This window comes from Cervus elaphus, chromosome X (assembly GCF_910594005.1).
Source record: "Cervus elaphus chromosome X, mCerEla1.1, whole genome shotgun sequence".
In the NCBI taxonomy this organism is placed as follows: Eukaryota; Metazoa; Chordata; class Mammalia; order Artiodactyla; family Cervidae; genus Cervus; species Cervus elaphus.
The window spans coordinates 57,572,519-57,581,879 of record NC_057848.1 but is presented as its reverse complement, the minus strand read 5'-3'; the positions used below and the strand labels follow the sequence as shown (position 1 = coordinate 57,581,879).

At 47.0% G+C, this 9,361-nt stretch overlaps 1 long non-coding RNA gene and 1 pseudogene across 1 annotated transcript; one reads left to right on the top strand and one right to left on the bottom strand.

Annotated features, from left to right (window-relative positions):
* Window positions 1–2,489, bottom strand: LOC122689645. The gene is made up of 3 exons (XR_006339864.1): window positions 2,358–2,489; window positions 1,579–1,673; window positions 1–578 (listed from the first exon to the last, which is right to left on the bottom strand). It is a non-coding gene; the product is annotated as an uncharacterized LOC122689645 (long non-coding RNA).
* A 3,455-nt stretch (window positions 2,490–5,944) lies between these two features.
* Window positions 5,945–8,108, top strand: LOC122690319 (annotated as a pseudogene).
* The last annotated feature ends 1,253 nt before the right edge of the window (window positions 8,109–9,361 follow it).

Sequence of the window (9,361 nt, the reverse complement as noted above, 5' to 3'; positions counted from 1 at the left end):
TAATTTTCCCAATTACAGGGATAAACACAGAGTCTTTAAACATGGTCTCATAAAACTACATACTTTAGTTTCCAATCACAAAGAAATGTGGATTGTCTTTTAACCTTCAGTGAATGAAATTCAGGTTCTGTGATGCCACCTTCTGGATAAAACCCATGCTAATAAAGCAACACAGGAGCCCGAGGTTTCTATGAAACTGGAGCTTAGAAGTGTCTTGGAATGCACCTTAGAAGAGTTCAAATTTCTGTTTAGCGCTTTCCCCCCACCCCAACTGTGAAAACTCTTCCAGAGATTTTTCAACAAAGTAACCACTGCCCAGAAAAGAAGTAAGTTTACACAGACAATGAAAGCGAGGAGACCTTTTCGGCACTGCCAGTTAACAAGCACCGTCTTGGTGCCAGAACTTTGGTGCTGAGCCAGATCAGCTTCAGCATAAGGCGTCAGAGATGGTCACACAAGAAAGTGGCTCAGAGTAAGGCAAGGTATGAGTTGCTGGGCTATCTCTTGGCATCACAGCAGGATTTAAAAGGCTGGTTTCCAAACAGAAGCCCTGTAACATCTGAGGAAATTTGCTGGCCCTGTGAAAGGAAACAAATGTTTGGTTGAAATGGGGGCCTGCACAGGTAGGGAGACGAGCTAAATGAAGCCACAGTGATCTGTTCCCATATTCTGTAAATTGTGTGCTAATCCCTTCAGTGCCTCCTTTGTGCTGAGCACTTTACAAGAACATACAAGAGATATCCATGAGAGCAAGGTGTGATTCCCATTTGGCAAATGTGGAAATTGAGGCTCAAAGATGATAGTAAGAAAGAGTCAGACTCAGACACTAAAATTTACTTTTAATGAAACAGGAGGCATTGTCTCAGCAACATCTGCAAGGCAAAAAATAACAGTATTGTGCCCCCCGCCCCCCTCCCCTACAAATGGCAGAAGGGTAAATATTTAATGAAGTCTTGACCTGCATATTACTTGAATTGTTAGCCTACATCTCCAGGACCCCTGCAAAGTAAATGCCCACACACTTATAGTGGGGATAGACTGGGAGACTATCATTCTCTGCCACTCACTTGGTGTACAGGCCTCACCTTTCTCCCCTTTCCTAAATAGAGCTGGCTTGAAATTACATTCAAATCCATGTTCCCCTACCTGAAAAAAACAGCACTCCCACAGTCTCTGGATTCCTGAAATTTGTTTTTCACTATCCCATCCAGTCCAGCCTGCTTCTGCCTGGCATTAAAAGTGTTATCCAAAAGGATAACAAGACAGATCCGAACTCTGATGTGAAGATGGCAAGATCAGGCTTTTTGGAAAGGTGACATTCTATTAAATTCAGTATGTCTGTAATAATGGCACTCACGCTGAACTGGAACAAGATGCCACTGACTAGTTAAAGACATCGATTATAAACATAGTGTCTGAGCAGCGCTCAGGGAGTGATCCTGACATTGTTGCAAGTTCCTATCTTAGAGACCCAGGGAAGACATTTCAACACCATGTTAAAAAATGTTGCAGCTGATGGGATGGATGCTACCCTCCTCCCAGCATTTGTGGCCCCACAGAACATAAGGTTGCACTTACTCATCTGCCAGGTCTGGACAGGTAATTCCGGGTCCACTCTCTTCTCCTTACAGGCCCATCGGCTGGCCAGTACTCGATTTTGCCATCACCAGGTCCTGAAGGAAACAGTGATTATACAGATCTACAAGGAGACTTGCTTACAGATGGACAGCCTAACACAGTTGCAGGAAAATTAGGTAAGCTGGAAGCTCGTAACATGAGTGGCTGGGGCAAACTTCCCCTTCCCCTGATCCACAAATCACCAAGGCAGCCCAGGGCCGTCAGCTGTCCTAACACCACACACGATCCCTCAGAGCCTTTCATGTAGGAAAGAACAGAAAGACCCTCAATGGTTAAGAAAGGTCACCAAAATGGCCAAGATCAACATTTGAAGCAAGCCCCGGCAACGATATATCCACCCCCAACGCCCTACAATAGAAAGCAGAATCAGCTCCATGGCGGCCGCCCCTCACCAGTCAGACTGTCCGGCACCCCAACCCACCCAGCCAAACGATCCCGCCCTTTCCTCACTTTAAGCCGCAAACACGACAAAGCAGTAAGACCACAATTGGGAAGGAGGCTCTGAGACCCACTTTTGAACAAAGAACGTCTTCAAGTTTCATCATGCCATTACAATAATGCCCAACACCAAACCCGGAAGTGCCTGAGAGATCCTCTCCGCCATCCACCCAGGAGCCCGCAGACACGTCTGTCAAAGTGTCCATGAGGACACACCATCTACCCGACTCTCCAAATCACACCACAGACGGCCAGATACGAATAAAGTTAGTAAAACTTACACATCTGCGATCTCCGGAAAGGGAGCCGCCATGTTAAATCCTAACCGAGGAAAACGGTCTACGGAAGCCCCCACAGAACAGTCAAGACAGTCAAGAGCTTAGGCACGCGCTAGGGTTTCTTCCACAACGTTTCACGCCCCCGCCTCCCAACATCGTCATTGGTGGACCTGCAATGATTGACGGGGAGTTTGGCCATTCCTCTCAGGGAGGTCTACTGGTGGGAAACTGTCCATTTGCCAAGGCCCGGCTGACGTCATGAAATCTCTGCTCCTATTCCTATGTCTTTCTATATCCCTGTCCATCCCTCTACGCCTAGCTCTACTTCTTAGGCCCTTGCACATACCTTGTGCTTTGTTTTTTGTCATCTTAGACTTTGGAAAGCATGCACGTTCAAGTTACCCAGGCCTAGGTCAATTCCATCCCTCTCCAGGAAGCCTTCCAGGTTTTACTCCTTCCAGGCAAAATGTGAGTTCTTCATATGAGATACGGACATGGAGATGTATCAGAGCAGAGATGCAGAGGACTGTTTCTGAGCCCTGGGGTCAGATAGTACAGGGCTGTTCGTGGTGTGAGGGACCCAAGGTTTGCACTTGGATATTTTGCAAGTCAGTTCAGGTTACAGACATTTGGGGAAGACGAGGGAACACTGACAACAGGCTAACTCTTAGAAGCTTGCTAGGATTGGTACCACCCTTTTCAAGAATTCCATATCCTTTCCTGCTTTTCTGTCTGTGAAAATATTGTCCTTCCTATAAGGCCCAGGCATAAATCACTTCCCTAGCTCTTTTCCTGAATCCATGTTCCCACCCCAACCACAAGAGTTATTTCTCCTATTGCTATAGGAAGAAAGTAATGAGGATTTCATATCTCTGCTGCAAATGTCACTAAGCTTCACAGTTATACAAAATGAGACTGGAAGCCTACTTCTTTCCAGGAATCCTCTTGCTGAGAGATTTCTGCACCTGCTCTCAAATTGTAAGTTGTACAAACAAGAAGGTGCAGTTTCCCCTAGGCCTGACTACCTTGAGTGTTGAACTCATCTACACTCCACATGGTGTGTGGACCACATAGCCACTGGGTCCCTTAGCTGGACTGCGTGGTCACAGTGCACAGTGCTCCGAGGAAAGATGATCTGATGCCAGCACTGTCCTTCCCGTGGGAGAGATCTTTTAGGACGGTATCTGAGGCTGCGTGGTGTGCACAGTGTTATGCAGCAGTCCATGACGTGGCCCTACCCACTGTGATGGCTAATTTTACGTGCCACCTTGACTGGTCATGGAGCGTCCAAATTAAACATTATTTCCGGTTGTACCTGTGAGGGTGTTTCTGGACGAGATGAGCATTTGAATCAGTGACTTAGTGAAAGAGAAGGCCTTCCCCAATGTGGGTAGGCATCATCCAATCCATTGAGGGTCCAAATGGAACAAAAGGCAGAGAAAGGAAAAATTATTCCCTGTTTTTTCCCCATCTCACTCCTTGAGATAGAACGAGTCTCCTCGTTTTCTCCTTCTCCTCAACTTGGATTCACACCACCAGCCCCCCTGGTTCACAGGCCTTCAGAGTGGGACTGAATTATACCACTGGCTCTCCTGGTTTTATACCTTGTAAGCAGGAGATTGTGGAATTTCTCAGCCTCCATAAATAGGGAACTAAACTCAAGATAAACCTCAAGATATATAGATAGATAGATATATGTATACATATATATATGGGCTTCCTTCATAGCTCAGTTCGTAAAGAATCTGCCTGCAATGCAGGAGACCGAGGCCTGATTCCTTGGTCAGGAAGATCCCCTGGAGAAGGACATGGCAACCCACTCCAGTATTCCTGCCTGGAAATCCCACGGGCAGAGGAGCCTGGCGGTCTACAGTCCATGGCGTCACAAGAGTCGGACATGACTTAGTGACTAAACGAACAGCCAATATACAGATAGATAGATAGGTATAGATAGACATAGATAAACAGACAGATAGATATAAAATGTCTCTTATTGGTTCTGTTTCCTTGAATAACTCTGACTGTTAAATCTGGAACATCGCATCCAGCTGCAGCTGTTAGACTTGGCTTCATAGTCCTCAAATAGAATTCGGAAGAAACAGGAAAATCAAATACATGAAAATTAGTTCCAAACTATGAGTGAGGAAACTAAGATACCAGAAACAAACAGCCAGATACTGGCTCAGAGGAGTTTCTTTTCCACTAGATTAGCTGTTCCTTTGCAAGCCCAGAGAAAGCTTACAGGTGAGCTCTTCTAGAACTGGGGTTGTCAGGTGAGCCTCTGACAATGATCCAGAGGGCAGGAGAGCTCTTGCAGGCCTTGTCCAGTAATCAGTAACGGATGATGAATCCACATGGGGAGGGAAGACAGATAAGACTGGGGCCATTGATGTGAATCCTGCCCCAGGATCTGCCAAGTCTTTCCCATGTGTTCCTAGGCTTGTTGCTCTGACTGGCATCAGCAGATGGGTACATGCTGGACCCTCTCAATCCCTGGCATACAATGACCACTACCACACAGGTCCTATCTTTCAGATCACCAGTGTCTCCTCGATCTGTGGCCAACATTCATTCTTTTTCATTTTTCTCTTGTCTAACTGCGCAGTTTATGGGTTCTTAGTTTTCTGACCAGGGGACTGATCCTGGGCCCACAGCAGTGACAGCACTGAGTTTTAAGCACTGGACCACCAGAAAAGGCCTGCCTTTCATTCTTGTCTCATTGATACCTCATTCCACATTCATGGTCTGTCTGAGGAAAATCATATCTTCTTACCTACTGTGTACAGTACATGGGATTGAGGTATGCTCTTGGGATTCATACCACAATTATTCCTCCTACCAGCTGAATATCCTTCGTTGTTTTGTGCCTCAGTTTCCTAATCAGTCGAGTGAGGATCCTAATAAGAACTCTGTCATCAGGCTGCCATGACCCTTGGTGAGTTCATGACAAGCATTTAGACCAGTAACTAACACACACTAACTAGGACTGTTACCTTATCACCAGGCAGGTCTCTGGTCAAATACAACCTCCTTTCTGGAGACTTTCCCATGCTAGCTCTGCCAACACTCGTCTACTTTCTCTGATTCTTTTTCCACTTACCATTCATGTAACATAATCCACATCTCACAACGTGTTGACCAGTTTGCCAGTAGTTTTGTTCCACAATTATTACTTACATCTATGCTAATGTCTTTGTTGACTGATTAACTTTTACACATCTTAATCTGTATCTCTTGTTCTTAAAACTTGTAGCACCAGTTTCCAATTCATCAGCTTAGTCGCTCATTTTCTCCTGGTATAATATAGCTCAATATTCAGTGCAATACATATGAATATTCAATAGCACATAAGGGGACACTGAAATAGTACTTTTCATTAGGTGAGACCCCGTGATATTCGATATTCCTCATGAGAATGAGATAAACTCCCTTGTCCACTCATTGGTTTAACCAGAAGGCACAACGAGGGTGGTGCCCTGATAAGAGAAATTGGCAAAAATGTACTGAAGATTTGGTTGACTGTATCAGGCCTGTCTGTGAAAAAACTTGCACCAGGCTGAGATGTGTATTGAGGAGAGCTGACGTGGAACATGGGCCAGGGTATAGAAATTGTGGTGGGTCGTCTTCTGGGACTTGGGTCATTCACCGAGAGTAGATCTACATCTGGAAGAGTATTGGCTGCCCATACTTGGCCCAGATCACTTGTCTGAATCAGCAGACAAACTCAGACCACACATAGCAGGAACCCGACCTTCATGTCTGTGCCACCGTGGCTGGAGACCAGGATGCAATTGTAGGCTGTGTCCCTAGCCTGTGTCCCGGGGATACAGATAGATGGATAGATGATCGCTGTAGGGATATAGAGACAGAATTAAAAAAAAACAGAATGGGGAAGGAGGAGGAAGGCTGATAGGACACCAGCACAGGAAGCAAGGCACAGACTAACCTGCACTTGCTTTTGTCTGGAGGAGACTTGTACCCTAGCACCTTCCAGGATCCTCACAGCCTCTGCAGTCTAATCCACCCTTGCTGCGGGCCTCAACAGAATCCCTCAGTACCTGGAGAACCATCCCGAATGTCAGTAGATGAACACCAGTCACTCCCAAACACTTGGGAGAAAGGTGCTCCATGCCTTTCTAGTCTTGGCATACCTGGGGTGGGGAAAAGTACCAGAACAAAAAGCAGAAAAGGAGCCCAGAATGGGCAGGCCCCTACTCATCCCCTTTTCCTATAGGCTTCCTGTCACCCAGTCATTCATCTCCAAGTTGACACCACATTTAAGGAAAAAGGAGGGTAGAAGGAGGCAGGGACCCCCTGCTCTGAGTGTGAGTGTGTGTGGTGGTGGTGGGGTTGGGAGGGGAACACTGAGTCTTCCAGATTTAAGAGACCCTTGATCTCCACCAAAATAACAGAGTTCTAGCAGTGCACACATGGTGCAGGAGTCACGGGGAGGCTACATGCATGTGCCTGTGCAGTGAGACCCTGCTACTGAGTGCCGGGATAGCCAGTGCTTCACAGAGATCCCCTTTTAGCACCACGTTTATCCCCACAGCAACAGTTCTGAGGGAGACACATACAGCCTGGCCCATAAAAAGCCCTCAGTGCATGGAAGAAATGATGCAGACTCCTCTCAAGTATTCCCCAGGTCCAAAATCCCTTGTTCTCCTACAAAACACAAAATGTGTCAATTGATTAATTATTGAATTAATACCTGCCAGTGCTGTATTCGGTGGAGAGGTGAGAAGTAGGACCAAACCCCAAATCTCAGCCTGTTTCTCTCCTGGCTGCCTACTTGGACTTGGATAGCTAAGTCAGGTAGCTGACATCTTAATGGATAAGTCATTCTTTAACAGGAGTAGGTCATAATACTGAGAAAAAGAAGTAAATTACAGGTGTGATGACAGTACAGAGGCCCTTCTTCGACCTCCACATCCTGAGGAACCCCTCGGGCAGGAGATGACATATTGCAGCTCTGGGGGGCCCTTAGACCTGGGTGGGAAGAGGTGAGTTTGCTGACAGCCACAGCCTGTAAGGTCTTTGGGAATAATCGGGGAGATACCCGAGCCCACCACCCAGCAGACACATTTTCAATCAGGACAGACTGTGACAGTCTTGCTTTCTTTTCCCCAGGAGGACGATTTCAATGAGCACAAGGGTTTCATGACCGCCCTCCACCCTCCCTGCCTCGGCCGTCCGTGTGCCCAACGTGCGGTCTCGCTCTACGGCCGCCACATGAGCCTTGCAGGTGCAGGAGCCTGCAGTGTCTGGAGGACACGTGGAACAGGGTGTGCCTGTGGATGTCAGCACGGAAGGCAAGGTCGACGGCTTGCCCGAAAAGCAGTACAGGCAGCCATCAACCCCATGTTGGACCAGGTCAACACCTGCCTGGACCACCTGGAGGAGAGGAATGACCGCCTCGCTGGCCGCCTCCAGGAGGGCTTGAATCTAGCTGGCAGACACATCCTGAGTTCCAGCCACCACTCAGGGAGGCCCCAGTCGATTGGCAGCCCCTAGTGGAGCCCTCCAAGGGCCCCGGGGCCAGGCCTCTACCCTGCCTGCCTGAGCCGGCTCTAGCCTGAGCCCTCACCCCCTTGCTTAAGGCGGCCTGCAGATGTCCTGGGGGATCTGCCGGCCTGGGCCATCCATCGGGTACTTCCCTTCATGGGCCTGGCATACCTCCAGCTCCTGGCATCCCCACCTAAGGTCAGGTGTGGGCCTGTGACCCACCCAATTTGCCTGCCTGCCCAACTCCTGGATGCTGCTCCCGGTATCTTGATTCCAGCCTGTGCTTCTTCCAGCCCAGCGTTTCTCATGATGTACTCTGCATAAAAGTTAAATAAGCAGGGTGACAATATACAGCCTTGATGTACTGCTTTTCCTATTTGGTACCAGTCTGTTGTTGCATGTCCAGTTCTAACTGTTGCTTCCTGACCTGCAGATAGGTTTCTCAAGAGGCCGTGAGGAGATAACCCTCGTCCAAGGTAAGAGAAACCCAAGTAAGATGGTAGGTGTTGCGAGACGGCATCAAAAGACAGACACTGAAACCATAATCACAGAAAACTAGCCAATCTGATCATAGGACCACAGCCTTGTCTCACTCAAGGAAACTAAGCCATGCTCTGTGGGGCCACCCAAGACGGACGGGTCATGGTGGAGAGGTCTGACAGAATGTGGTCCACTGGAGAAGAGAATGGCAAACCACTTTAGTATTCTTGCCTTGAAAACCCCATGAACAGTATTCCCAAATTAGACAATATTAATTTGTTTCTATTTCTTTTGCTATTTTGAAGTGAAGTGAAGTGAAGTCCGTGAGTCATATCTGACTCTTTGCGACCCCGTGGATTGTAGCCTCCCAGGCTCCTCCATCCATGGGATTGTCCAGGCAAGAATACTGGAGTTGGTTGCCATTTCCTTCTCCAGGGGATCTTCCCGACCCAGGGGTCGAACCCGGGTCTCCCGCATTGGAAGCAGACGCTTTAACCTCTGAGCCACTGGGGAAGCCCTTGCTATTTTAAGGGATGCTATTGTAAACATTTCCTTATATATGCTTATCTTCTTTTGTGCTCATGCTTTAGGTGAGAATTCTAGAATTGGAATTGTATCAAAGCCATGAACATTCTCCAGACTCTTGATGAATTTTCTCAGATTGATTTTTGGAAGTTATATAAATTTCCACTTCTGTTAAGAAAGTATAAGGCAGCGCATATCATTACACCCTCGCTAAAAGTAAAGTATTACTTTATAACCATTGTATCTGACAAACAAGAAGGATACCTAACAATTCATTTCATTTTCATTTCTTTGATTTCAAGTAAGGTGAAGACTTTTCCATTTGTATTGTTTTTCTTTCGTCTTTCCATGTATTCTGTTCCTTACCTTTGCATAGTTTTTCCATGACCATTATTATGAAGATGTCTCCTGAAAGTTCTACTGTTTCACGTTTCACATTTAGATCAGCAGTTCATCTTGGAAATAATTTTTGTGTAAGGTAAGACAGGGATCAACAT